This window comes from Apodemus sylvaticus, chromosome 15 (genome assembly GCF_947179515.1).
Source record: "Apodemus sylvaticus chromosome 15, mApoSyl1.1, whole genome shotgun sequence".
Classification (NCBI taxonomy): Eukaryota; Metazoa; Chordata; class Mammalia; order Rodentia; family Muridae; genus Apodemus; species Apodemus sylvaticus.
The window spans coordinates 59,835,313-59,850,647 of NC_067486.1; the positions used below are offsets into that span (position 1 = coordinate 59,835,313).

General features: G+C 38.1%; 1 pseudogene; it reads left to right on the forward strand.

Annotated features, from left to right (window-relative positions):
* The first annotated feature begins 745 nt into the window (after positions 1-745).
* The window catches only part of LOC127665641 (uncharacterized), a 50,709-nt pseudogene continuing 36,119 nt past the window's right edge, over positions 746-15,335 (forward strand).

Here is a 15,335-nt window from a genome sequence, read left to right on the forward strand (position 1 = left end):
ACTAGAGTTTTAAAACACTTAAATATGATAAATAAAATTTAACAGAAACTTCCTCCCTGAGGAGAATTGTGCTAAGTGTTGTCTGTTCATTAATCTCATTTGTTTCTGCCACCAGTATTAGTAGAGATATGTTATTTGCCACATCACAGATGAGAAAACTGAAATAGATAAACAGGCCATGCAGATACGGTGTATCCCTTTACCCACTTTCAAGACGTGAAAATAAAGAAATGCTTTACTGTGATTTCTATATCCTAGAAAGTGAAAAGAAATGCTAATTTCTATCTCCTGGACATTTCTTTCAAAATTTACAACTAGATGAAAAGGAAGTAATGTAATGAAAAGTGAAATGCAGTCCCCTTTGACTATCTGAGAGAACTGAGTTATATATATATATATATATATATATATATGGTATCTCTAGCATATAATAACATATTATATTATAATATAATATATAACATATTATATAATATTATATATTATATATATGGTATCTCTAGCATATAATAACATATTATATTATAATATAATATATAACATATTATATAATATTATATATATATATTATATATAAATTATTCCATTAGGAAATCAGAAGACAGCATATTTAATCCTAATTATTTAGTAAAATTAGTGCCTTGTCTCTCTAGAGATTTATTCATGAAAAGCAGGGTGGATACTTAAAGTTGACATTTTCATTTTCTTACTTAGTATGCCAAAGAAGAGGACCCCCAGCAGAGAGATGCCCAACAGAAGTGTTGGTGGTGATGGCAGCAGATGGAAAGGGGAGGTCTGGGCTACTAGAAATGATCAGACGTCACCCTACAGCTGGGAAATCAGCAAGGAATGTAGACCAGCCTTTCTCTTCATTAAATCTGTAATTAAGACCCCATTCAGCTTTGTTGAAAACCTGCTGTGTTGGAAGGTAATACCCTCTGTCTACTGGAGTGAAGGAAGGCGTGCAAAAGGTGCAGTGATAAGTTAATCAAAGAGTTATATGGAGGTAAGTAAGGGTGGTAAGATATTAAGGAGGGACCGGAAGTAATCACTAAATGATTTTGATCAATTTCAACACGCTGATTTGCTGTATAAGTTAAAGGATGTGGAAACATATGCAGGAGTCAGTCTGTGTTCTCTGCTCTGAATTTTACTGGTAGGGGTCAATATCACAAACTACATTTCATATAATGGGTATAAGTTCTCGCCATATGTGAAAATAATACAATATTTAGTTGATATTAGAACAGTTACTGAAATGGTAAGTAATATCACAAATTTATAGCCATAGTATTTTTATCCAATCATTGAAATTTTACAGAAGCAATGCAAAATGAGATGATTTGTAGACAGAATTCTTCCCCCTGCACATCTGCCTTCGAATGTATGGACCTACACATTCCAGGCTTATTTCATTCCCATTCTAAATATGCCACCCATTAGTTTACAAAGACATGTTTAACAGTTATTATTATGCCAGCATATACAGACCCTTGAGGAAAGAGCATCTGGAGGCTTGCTATTTTGGGTATGAGCACTCCCTTCAAGTATGGACTTTTAAACTTCTTTAAGAGTTAAGCTTTCTAAGGTCTCATTTTTGCAAACTTTAATCCATCCATTTTCATCTTAAATATCTTGCTGAAGTATAGCTACAACCTTTGACATTTTGCCCTGGTGGAAAATACTTGAAATGCCTGAGGACTGACCAACTTATGAAAGAATTTCTAATGTTGTTTCAAATAATCATAATGTAGCATTCTCTGTTTTTAAGACAGAAGGCATGTACATGTTTTCTGGCATATTGGTTAAATGCAGTTGGTTACTCTGGATTGATATTCAGCAATAAGATATTCCTAAACACTTAGAGACCATTCCTTCTACCCATAACAACTGATAATTGAAAATACAATGCATCAACATGGTACTGAAGAGACTTCTTAAGCTCATTAAAGGTAATGACATATTTATTGTATTTTTGAGCTATTTTTCCAATTCTTAATATTTTCCTTAACAATATGAAAATTTCTGTTGAGATAATAAGCAAATATCATCCTTTCCTTATATACTCCAGAAGCCACATGAGAGTCTTATAAACCCAGAAACCAAGATAGCTTCATTATACTTGCAAGCAAGACTGAATTTAAGTTTGCAGAAACCTGATTGTTTACAATCAGAACTGCACTACTTGGTAAGAACTTGTCGAATCACAGACATTTAGCTCACAATACCTATGTCCAAACAGTGCTTCCAAATATTTAGTGTGTTCACAAGACATTGAAGGGTTATTCCTAAGGAAAAACGAACTATGGGTCCTGCAGGGTGCTTCTGTGTCAGAGATTCTACACTAAGGTAGAATATACAATAAGGTACTTTACTGTACAATAAGGTACCATGCCAAGCCACTGGAGAAAATTGCTTGCCACAAAGCCAAATAAAGGTATAAAAATAACAGGCCCCATGGTGGAATGAGAAAATTGACTTCCACACTTGTTGCCTGACATTTGTATGTGCACTGTGGCAAATATGTACCCATCAAATAAATACATGTAAAAACATGTTTTAAAATATAGTGAAAAATAACATCCAATAATGTTGCTCTTTAGGCTGTGTTTTGAGTGGCAAATTTGTAGAAGAATGCTGTGATATGGTATTCTACAGCTGACTATTTGTAGTTGTTTTAATTAAAGCTAAATAGCATTAAAGTTGCTTTTTTGTGTGACACGCCTCCTATTTCAAGGTTATCAGCACATCTGGTTACTGGAGCCATATTGGATAGCATCACTATAGTGTATTTCTACCAAGACAGAAAATTCTTAGGAAAGCTTTATTTGAGCACAGCAAGAACATAATAAGAAATAATTTTTAAAAGGTGCCTTCATTCAATTGGCTTCTCACATCTGTGGGTGCTAAAGCCATGTCCCTCTAAATCTTACCATTAAAGGCTTAATCTACAGCATCCTTTACACATGAGGATGCTATAAATGGCCTTACCACAGGGTTCACTCCTTGAGTCATGGTGACAAGGGGGATGATGAGCTTTCTGTGAACCAAAGCTTTTAGAGAAAGAGGAAAGAAACTGCGCATCAGCTCTCTCTCAGCAGGAAGGAGAAGGGGGTCCAAAGATGCCCTAAGAGAAAATGACTAAGAGGCAGTCATGCTCCTCTCCAGGGAAGACTGGAGTGATATTAATCAGCACACTATTGTGTACAGAGAGGGTTCTCTCAGGAGAAGAGCAGGCATCTGTCCTCCTCACACACCCGAGAGGCCCTGCAGCTGAAAATGCTTGTGTCATATCACCACACAGCCGACTTTTCCTCCTTCCTTTCCTTTCCTGGTTCATTTGTTATTCCGTGGGCTGTTTAGCAATAAGCGCTCCATCTGATTAACATTTCAAACCCATTGTTGGTCTTCAGTGGCTTAAATGAACTAATCATCATTAGGACTTCAAAACCTGTCTGGCAATGACTTCAAAGGGGGGAGAAAATAGAGAGGGAAAGGAAAAAGGAAAGAGCCTGACTCATTAAATCTGTCATCCTTCAGTAGTTGGGCAAGACCTGAAACAGAAGCTGTGTCTGAGCATTTTCATTACTAACCCAGTCATGGTCACAACGGAGAGCAAAGGCCAGAAAAGTAGGACCTGAATCCTACTGACTGAACAGTCATAACAGAGGCTTCTTGCTGGGGAACATGAGAAATGGAATTTAGCTGCCCCATCCACCTCCTTCATTACTATTGTCTTCCTTTTGGAAAATCTGTTTATTAGTCTGATGTCAAAGGGGGAAAAAAACCTTAAAGCAGAAGCCATCCGTCTTGTGTTCTTCCTTCTTTAGTCATATTGACAGAAGCATAACTCTCACATTAATCAAGGTGTGTTGTCCTGCTGACTTGTTGAGACACTAATTCTGTCTGCATTGAAGTCTTTCTTCTCTTGGACCACATGAACTACCAGCCTATTAGAACTTTAAGTTCTACAAAAAAAATGCATACCCATGATGGATGTTCTTAGTGCCATATCTGCTGTTCATCTCCTCTGTACTGAAATTTCATCTTGATTTTGGCACAACTAAGTGTATGTGTAAGAAGGGGTGGTAGTGGAAGGAGACAGGATTCCCATGCTTACCTACTTAGTCACACTGATTATTTTCCTGTGAAATAATAATTTCCTACAGATTACTCAGTCCATGTGAGGCAGGAATGTGTTTTCTATAGCATAAAACATATGACAGACAATGACCACAGATTATTTAGACTCACAGTCATAGAGTATGCACTATGTTGTCTTTTTAATTTCTTTTTTTCCCCATTATCAAGGCCATAGTAAGTTGTGTGGTATCTTATACATTTAATCCTATTTCTGGTCATCAGTGTCTCATTTAATAACATCACTCCTAAGCTGACCATCTTCTGAGAGGGACAGTATCTAGCTAAAACTAGCAAATCATTTTATTCCAATTGGATTCATTATTTATAATATTTTCTTCTATTTGTGACACACAATACTAGCTTATTGTCTATTCATGAGTGTAACAAAATGTTTCTTGTAGAATATATTTAAGCAAATATAGTCTTTAAAGAAAATATTTGCATTATAGCAAAGTAAATGAATACAGTACATTTCATAAGCACACCCATTTGAAGCATCATGTTTGCTAGAGAGATTAAAAAAAGAAAGGAAGGAAGAAAAGGACATATGTGCAAATGTTCAGTGGTAACCAACCTCCTATGTACTTACTGGGTACATGCTGACCTTATGGACTGTGTATGATGCTATCCTAGGAAATAATATTCACAGAATCTATAAGTGGCACAATGAGGAAGAAGATTTTTAATTGCTTGATAAAATAATTATTTGTGAAGGAAAATATCATGACAGATGTGTAAGTGGATAGACCACAGACTATGTAAGAATACCTCATCAGTTTGGATTTGGCTTCCTAGGAGAAATTGCTGAGAATTTGTCACAAGCTTTTCCAAATTCAAGTTTAACATCTTATTACTACCTTTAGAAGAAGGAAGGAAACATGAGACTTTTTCCAGTTTTCTAAATCAGTGTCTTTTACTTGTTTTTGAATGAGATCAAATATAGTTAAGTTAGGAAATATTTGAAAATTCTTTTTCATTAACTAATCTAATGTAACTTTGACTTCAAAATACTAGTTTATACTTACCAATTAATTTGTGTTAGAGAAAATCCTTCACCAGAGCTTATTAATCATGCCTACAACATGGGGCTTTGAATCAAGAATATAATGTAGTAATCTAGCTGGCAAGTGGCTCAATAGGAAAAGCAACTTGTCACCAAACCTGACAGCCTGAGTTCGATCCCTGAAACTTACACAGTGGAATGAGAAAATCAATTCCATTCACTTGGTCTCTGATCTACACATGTGCTTCATAGAAAACACACTCAGATACATACAAATGCTGTAAATGAATATAGTGTAATATCCTTAGACATTATGTGTGGTTGTGACCAAGCTTGACCTGGTTATACCCTACCACAAACTGCATAAGGAGCTTCAGGAACTTTTAAAACATTGATTTTTGCTTTTAAAGATTTAAATATAATAATTTCCCATTTCTTTTCATTTCCTCAAACATCTACCAAGTACTTCCTCCTTACTCTCTTTGAAATTTGTGACCTCTTTTTATTTTTTGTTATTTTTACATTATATATAATACATAATATACACACATAAAATTTATTTGGTGATATATTATATCATATATGATATAATGGTGATATATATGATATATATCACCATTAAAGAGATTCTAGATTTTGAAGGTAATTCATTTATAAATCCAAGTTTTGTAAGTAATGTTATAAGATAGACAGACCACTATCTATTTGGGAAAGAGTGCCGATGTTGAAATGATGAAGCGATTATGACAGTTGTTGCTATCCTGATACAATATGAACGTTAAGAAGGTTATGACTCCAGGAATCATAGAAGAATGACAGCCAGAAAGGTATCTAAGAAATTATTGAAAATTAAAAGATAAATTATGCCTCAACATGCTGTATCAGTGATCTTCAGGGATGGGAAGACAGGGTTATTTGTTTCTCAAACATGCATACAGAATGTCTTATTAGCTGAAAGTATGGATGGTGTTGGGGACGTGCAGAATATGAAAGCCATTGCAAACATTGATCCAGACAAGTTACTTATTTGAAATCAAAGCTGCAATGTATTTAGAATATTTCATAGGTATGGAGAGATGGCTGCTTTTAAGATAATTGACTATTCTTCCAAGGACACAAAGTCAACTCCCAGCACTCACATGATAGCTCAAAAGTGTCTATAACTCTAATCCTAGATCCAATGGCCTATTCTGGCCTCTGTTTGCACCTGGTATGAATGTGATGCACAGATATATATGCAAACAAGAAACTCATATAAATATGAATAAATAAAATAATTTAATAATTTTTATTATTGTTTTAGACATATTTGCCTCTGGGAAAGAAAAGAGAGAGGGGAGGGAAAGGGCAAAGTTTGGAGGGAGAGGGATAGGGAAAGAGGAAAAAAGAAGGGAAAAGAAAAGAGAAAGAGAGAGAGGGAGGCTTAAAGTAACAAATTATTGTGCACACTCAATTGTGAGTGAGTGTGGGTGTCTACAAAGTGATGATGTGTGTTTATGTATTGTGCTGGAAAAAGGCATACCTTCTCCACACAATCCATAAGGTCATCATAAGGTATAAACATCACCGCTTGCAAAAGAGAAGTTGGCTGCACAGCATACTCAGTGATGACTTCAGAGCCATGGGGGACGTCATAAACTATATGGTAGAAGTCAGGCTTCCAGCGTCTATAAGCATCCTTGATGTAGGATCGGATGTCTTGAATAATGCCTTTTGCGCAGTAGACAAGCAACGACTCTAAAACACAGTTTACATGTACGAGCACAATGTCATCCACCCACTGCATGGCAATGACTATGCTGATTTGAATTTACCTCAATTAAAGAGCTCGTTCATTGAACTAAAGTCTCTAAAAACGTTACTTAATGGCACCACTGTACTTTTACCCGGTTCATTCAGCTGAAACCCATGTGCTTGTTATGTCTGCTTTTATACTCCTGTTCTATTTTAGAACTGTAACAATAAAAGTGAATTTAAACCACTGAATTTTAATTCAGAAACTACCTTTTCTTCCAATGAGGCAGCCTGCTGGATCTGCAAATCTTATGGTCTGCAGAGTTACACTAGTGTTTGGAATGTGGCTGTAGCATGTTGGGTCTAAGCATTGGGATTGCAGGACAAGGCCTGATGATGGCTTCATTTCATGGCTTCTCCGCCTTTTTATCTATGAATTGAAGAAGGGATTATTCCCTTAACATAGTTGTTGGCACAAACCTGACACATACTTGCCACCCCAAGCCAGGTGCTGTTGTTAGGAATGTAACAGGAACCACGCTGTAATCATCCACGCCATTTTAACTGACTAAAGGGATGAAGGAAACATCAGGCATCTGTATTCTGCTTCAAAGTTTGTGAATATGGCTCTAGCTCAGAGGAAACAGAATTTCCACAGGGTGATTCTGGAGTTAAGCCAAATGTCTTTCAGAGAGAGGCAGGGGGAAACAGCCAGTGTTTCATTACAGTTGCATGGTAGGCTCTGCAAAAGCTAAAGTATGTTGAGTGGCCTGTGATGGCTAGTGTGGGAGCTCAGGTGTGGTAAAAATTATGTCCAGCTAATTCCTCTTAATCAAGAGTTAGTTTTAGGTTGTAGATCCCAGAACCTCTCCCCCATCATGTAGTCCTCCTCACCCATCCTGTTTTCCGGTGATTCCTCCACCCTTCCCTTTTTAGTACTTGCCCTCAGTCCTACATGTGATGATGATACAGACCCAGGGCATCATTTACCCTTCTTTCCTTCCCTAACATCTACCACAGGGCCTACAAAAGTACTCCTTCTCTTGACAACAAGATGGATACACTCAATCTGAACACTGACAACTACCTAAAATTTCCTCACCTCACCAAATTTGGAGATTTACAACTTCTAAGTTTTTATCAGTCCTCCAAATGTCACTGAGAACTTTACCAAAGGTGGGAAGAAAAAACAAACAAGCAAACAAATTAATAGTTTTCTATTTTTTTAGGGACAATGTTAGTTGTCTATTAACTAGATGGATCATATCTCTGTCTGATTATTTTCCTTGATCCTTCTGTTAGCTGAAAGTATGCATGTAAGTCTTCAACTAAAACCAAAATCTCCATAGTTTATTCAACACTCAGTAATTGAACTGGGTGAAATTCAGGAATGGGAGTAAGGTGTGGGTCAACATCTTGTGGGGCTAGAAATGTATGGTTGAAGGAAGGTTTGCACTTGCTTTACTTCAGTATTCAACCTATGTCATAGCTTTTATTTCAAATTCAGTAGATTTGGGTGGTACTGAACTACAGAGTTGAAGAAATGTCCTAACCTGGAGGACTTAGATTTACATCAGAAATACAGGAAGGGCTTCTGAAAACGCAGACTTCTAGGCAGTTTCTGACTTGGTAAGTGTGGGCTGAGGCTTAGCATTCACAAGATTGCACATGACAAGGGCCTGGGGACATCACACTTTATAAAGACTGTCCTTTTTATCACTATGTTTCTCAACCAGGCAGAAAGCTTATAAAATTCTCACTAGGTAATTTTTGAAATTATTCAAATTACACATCTCAATTCTATTTCTAAAAGAGGAAAAATCTTCACATCCTGGATTATGCACAAAGTTTCATCATCAACATCTCTCCTTAACCCAGCCCACTCACTTGTCATGATGTCAGGACAATTCTATCTTTTACGTACTTCCTAACATGTCAATAGCTCCATTTTGGGGGGGGGGGTCAGCATCATGTTCAATGGTAACATGAAATTAAACTAAAAATCATCTCTCTCTTTAAAGGGAGAATCTTTTTAATATACAGGAGCAATATTGACTTGAAAATATCAAAGCGTAAACTGTCTTATGCTTTCCTTGGGGTGAATGAAAGAGAAATGTTGATTAAACAAAGTGGCTTTGGGGAAATAAAAGGCTGTGGTGGAGGATTAAGAGAGAGGGAGAGAGAGGGGAGAGAGAGAGAGAGAGAGAGAGAGAGAGAGAGAGAGAGAGAGAGAGAGAGAGAGAGAGAGAGAGAGAGAGAAATCAGTGTTTTCCAACCTCTACTGTGCTTGGCACTGAAGCAGCGTCCACAGGGTTTCACATGAATATCTAATTAGTCAGCAATGCCCACTGCACAAATGCTACATTTTCCTTAGTGTAGGAGAATGGATCACACTGGATATTCCACCCTCTCCACCTGTATACATAACACAGACTTATGAACCATGCTAACTGTCCAGTGACCTCTATCATAACCCTTATTTGTGTGGTAGAGAAAAATCAGAACAACTAAGTGACAACAGAATGGGCAATTTGCCTGAAGTACTATTGCTATTGAGCAAAGAAGCTGGTATACACTGGATTTGGCTAGTGAGTCTGCATGGAGTCCTGTAGAGGACACTAGGTTGTTTCCCTTTTATATAGGAGATGCCATGGTGTGCTTTACATCGAAAAATAAATGCATTGATACACGACACAGAAAGAGCAAACAATAGGTTTGCAAATTGCATATCTGAACTGCATTTCTCGCCTTTCTCATTAAGGTCTCTCATTCTTTAACTGTGACAGAACTTCATGTGCTGGAACAGAGGCAGGAGACAGATGAGGGTTCAGGTCAAAAGGAAGGTGTCATCTCTCAAAGCTGTGCATGTGCTCTGACAGCAGAAGACGGGTGCTGCTGCAGACTCTGGAGAACTGTTTGTAGTCCCAGATGCAATCCCATGAATATCATGAGTGCCTATTTTATTCTCTGAATGGGTCAACACAAAGGAAAGCAAAAAAATCTAAATTGCTGCTATTAAATGGCAGGCTGCCAGAAATCGGAGAGAGCCCACACTGACACAATATCTCAACTCTAAAGGGAAAATTCAAAGCCAAGATTCTGCATCTCTCACAAACATCTAGCCAATCAGCCTCAAGGTTTTCACTCTCAGACATGTGACCTTCTTTCTAAGACACACAGGACTCATCCTGCAGATGCTCCAGGTGCAGATGGGAAATCGGAGCTGGTGGTTTGCTGCTAAAGGCTAGCTTGTACCATGTATATAGTTGAACCCCACCCCTACCTCCCACTCCTTATGTAGACGCAGAAGCTTGTACCTGGATAGCATGCAATAGGAACGAAAGGGCATCCTCTGAGAGGCTCAGTGCATCTTCTCTCACTTGTTTCCATAATGAGAGGTATGCATAGATGATAGATTCAACAGCAGAAATGGCACACAGCACACACAACCCCAACCTGTTCTGCTCTTTCAAGTCAGTGCTCTGTGGAGGAGCAGCAGCATGGAACCTGGAGGGGCATTTCTTGTAGCTCCTTATGGACTTCCATGTAACATAGCTGTTGGCTACTGAACTGAATTCTGAATTGAACGGATTTATTTTTGACATGGCCATCATGGCACAGCTGGAGATGCTGAGTTAAGTGTAGCATTATGAGTCCCCAGACCTAATATCTTCTTAATAAAGAGTATTGTTTTGCTTTGGACATAAAGGAAATTGTTTTTGTATGTGCTCAGAATGCGGCCCTGAGTCTATTACGTTAAGATGTGGACTGAGGAGAAATCTAGTTAGGTTTGTGCACATATTACTCCAACTTTCTGCACCTGCACATTCAATGCGCTCTAGGGCCAAGAAACTAACAAAGGAGGTGTGGGTGACTCTAACAGGCTTAGGGATAGTGACATCAAACCACAAGGAGCAGAGCTGGCTGCCGAGAGCCTATAAACTTGGCATTGCAAACTGACAGACTGTCCAGATGGCAAACGTCATTCAAGTGTATATTATATTTTGAATAGGATTATCCTTTAAACCCCTTATAACTCTTTAAATTCTATAAAAAGATAAATCTTTGTGGTACGGAGTGCATTTGCCATCCCTCCACCCCCCTCCAGGAAATCATAAACCACTCAGCACAGGTAGAGTGAAGCATATATCGCTTAGAGACATTTAACCATCTGTAGTGAAAGCAGCATACTATTTGTACATCTCGCCATTATTTGTGCATATTCAACCTTAAACTATTTTCATGTGTACTGACTGCTCTTTCTTTATACATAGATCATGATTGAGAAGCATGAGTTCATTTTACCTTCACTTCCATGGTCTTTTACAGTCTAAAATTTCACTATATACAACAGTATTAAGTTAATGTGTTCTATGTGTCCAATGGATTAGTGAATATTTACCATTTTTCAAAGTACAGAAATATAAAAAAACAAACACACATACACACAATACTGAGCTTTCTTCAACTCTAAATATAACCCATTCCAAGAACCAAGTCAACATTATTATACATAGTCTCACACTATTAAGGTTAACCTCCTCTGATGTTTGAACACACACTTCCCTGAAGTTAGAGAGGTCTGCCAGGTACACTGTTAAAGCATTGTGCTGACAGCTTAATTTCTATCACCTTGCGCACCTGCTCGTACCTGTAAAGAGCAGTGTAAAGCTGGATTCCACTAACATATGACCTCAAGATTTGAATGCCCTGAAAGAAAAAGGGTATTTATTCTTTGTCACAACACATCCTATATCAGGAGCACTGCCCATTGAGTGACAGAAAGAAACTGATGATAAAAAGCAGACACTCATTCCCAGGGTTTCCTTCTGGACATGACACATATTTGGTTAGCCAGCAGAAAACTGACATAGCCATCCCTCCTACCAATTGGCTGCTGAATTATTATCACATTGTAGAGAATGGCAGAAAATACACTATAAATAGATGGTACACTCAATTCTGCTATGCCAGGTTTCTCCACCTGTCAGTTCTCCACCTCCAGCCTTCCATTTTATTTCCTCCTGTCACTCCTTACAAAGACCTTTCATGTTGTTCAGTAGGTCTCCCATCCTTTCCATAGGATCATTTATACAGAAGATCATGTCCTGTGACCTTTTAAAGTGATTTTGATTTTCATGGCAGTTCTCTTGTGAGGTAAGTCGCCAAAGAAAGAAACATTTTTTTTTTGATAGACTTAAAGAGTAACCAGTCCTAGGCCTATTTGGTTCTTGATCAAAGAAAGTGCAAACTGAATCCTGTAATCACCATATGAGGAAGTCAAGTTAGATGTGATATTCCCACAGAACAAATAAAATGTATTTAATAGGAATACAATTGATAGGAAGTTTTCTTTATTTTAATAAATAACTTTTAGCTACTTCAAAGACATTAAGGCATACACACACACACACACACACACACACACACACACACCAATATAAAGCATTACAATTAATGAACTGTAGTGAAATTTGGCCAGAATCACCTTGTTGATTATCCTCACTGCACACTATGAATACAGAAAGGTTGTTCTGGGCACTTATTCATGCTTGGCTACTTACACACTGTCTTTTTTTCCTTTCTTTCCTTATTTTATTTTATCATTATGTTTGCATCACTGCCAGCTGAACATGAGTCATTCCTGTCTTGGTACTTAACTACTGAGCAACATACCTTCTCTTCCACTTCCATTGTTTTTCTTTACTAAATTGCCCAGATTTGCTTAAAAATAGTGACCCTCCTGCCTCAGCCTCATGAGGAACTAGAATGACAGACCCTGCACCTGGTGTGGCATCACATGACTCTTTTAATGGATCCAGTTTTAAATTAGCTAAAATTCTCTATCTAATGTAATGCCCTCATTGAAACTATATAGAAACTGGGCTATATTGATTTGCCTTTATCATTTGATGTGTGGATTATGTTTTGGGTATTCCAGTTTTCCAGGCTAATATCCACTTATTAGTGAGTGCATACCATGATTGATCTTTTGAGTCTAGGTTACCTCACTTAGTATGATGTTCTCCAGCTCCATCCATTTGCCTAAGAATTTCATGAACTCATTGTTTCTAATGGCTGAATAGTACTCCATTGTGTATATATACCACATTTTTTGCATCCATTCTTCTGTTGAGGGATACCTGGGCTCTTTCCAGCTTCTGGCTATTATAAATAGGGCTGCTATAAACATAGTGGAGCATGTATCCTTATTACATGGTGGGGAATCCTCTGGGTATATGCCCAGGAGTGGTATAGCAGGATCTTCCAGAAGTGACTTTCCCAGTTCTCTGAGGAACCACCAGACTGATTTCCAGAGTGATTGTACCAATTTGCAACCCCACCAGCAGTGGAGGAGTGTTCCTCTTTCTCCACATCCTCGCCAACACCTACTGTCTCCTGAATTTTTAATCTTAGCCACTCTGACTGGTGTAAGGTGAAATCTCAGGGTTGTTTTGATTATTTGTTTTGTTTTGTTTTGTTTTGACAAAAGTTTTCTCTGTGTAGTCCTGACTATCCTGGAACTTGCTCTGTAGACTTGGCTGGCCTCAAACTCTGAGAACAGTCTGATTCTCTCTACCAAGTGCTGGAGGTTAAAAGCATGCACCACCACCATCCAGCATAGTCATTTCCTTTTAAGAAAGAAGTTTGGGAAATTGATGGAACAGTTTGCTTTCTCTGGGGATAAAAATGGGATCCAATACAAATATGTCGGCCATCTATGGTTCAGAAAAGATATACAATTAGGAAATGAGAACATAAGCTAGCAGTTATATAACCACATTAGGACTGCAAGTATCCACTTAATAACAATCGACTAATGACATCATATGTATTTATCTACTTGAAATCATTTCATTAGTCTGAAAATTAAGCATATGCTGCTACTGACTGGAGGAACAAGAGAGACTGGTTTGCTCAGGAGACTGGTAAAGGCACACAAAGCTATTTATCTTGAGATTATAAGGCTGGCTTCAACCAAGAAGCTAAAGACAGTTATTGCTACTTTATGGCCCATATGAAATGAACTATCATTATCAGTTTAGAGGCTTATTTTAGCAGGCTGTCACCACAATGTGGGTTTGGAAAACTCAACGCCCATGTGGACTACTGTCAGTTTGAAGAGATAATAGAGTTTATTGAAAAGAATCCTTGGCTACAACCCAGGGGATTTCAGGTCTAGTTCAAGTTGTGAATCTCAGAATAAGTAACTTGCCTGTCACCTTTCTATGGTGGGGCTATGGTTAGGATGAGAAGGACAAGAGCTCAGAGGATCTCCAAAATACCTTCTACCTGATATCAGATTGTTTAATGTAAAGGAAAGTGCACTCTGGCCATTTTGAATTAAAGCTTTCTCTTTATTCTGCACTGACCTACCTGCCAAATAGCCACTGGCTTTGCTTTCTGATTTTAGTCCAGGTTCATTTCCAGGGTAAATGAAACAGGACACCAGCTTTTCAGTTCCCTGTTCAGAGGAGCAACTTACACATTATCTTTCAATCTAGAAGAGATTCTTAAGTTTAGGTGTGTAGACTCCTTGATTCAAAGATGTCTCCTTTTCCTTACCCTCTTCCTTCTCTCCATCCACCTGCCTTCCAGTGTCCTCCCCTCCTTCCTTTTTTGCTTCCCTTCCCTCTCCTTTCCCCTCTACTGCCCTTCTCTCCCCTCTCCTTCCCTTCCTGGGCTCTGCTCTCTCCTTTTCTCTCTGGTCCTTTGTCTCCTCCCCTTCCCTCCATTCTCATCTTCCCACTTAACTTTCATCTTATACAACCACCCATCACACAGTATTCCAGGAAACTCCCTAAAGAAAATTAATTTCAGTGCATTTCTAAACCAATAAACTATAGTTTTCAATATGACACTATTTTGGGGGAAAATATATTTATTTTTTTAATTTTTTTCTTTATTGATATATTTTTATTTACATTTCAAATCATTTCCCCCTTTCTGTGTCCCCACTCCCCACAAGTCCCATAAGCCTTCTTCCCTCCCCCTGTTCCCCCATCTACACCTTCCCACTTCCCTGTTCCGGTATTCCCCTATACTGTTGCACTGAGTCTTTCCAGAACCAAGGGCCACTCCTCCATTCTTTTTGGACCTCATTTAATATGTGGATTATGTCTTGAGTATTTAGAGTTTCTAGGCTAATATCCACTTACCAGTGAGTGCATACCATGATTGATCTTTTGAGACTGTGTTACCTCACTTAGTATGATGTTCTCCAGCTCCATCCATTTGTCTAAGAATTTCATGAATTCATTGTTTCTAATGGCTGAATAGTACTCCATTGTGTAAATAAACCACATTTTTTTGTATCCATTCCTCCGTTGAGGGACATCTGGGTTCTTTCTAGCTTCTGGCTATTATAAATAAGGCTGCTATGAACATAATGGAGCATGTGTCCTTATTGCACGCTGAAGAATCCTCTGGGTATATGCCCAGGAGTGGTATAGCA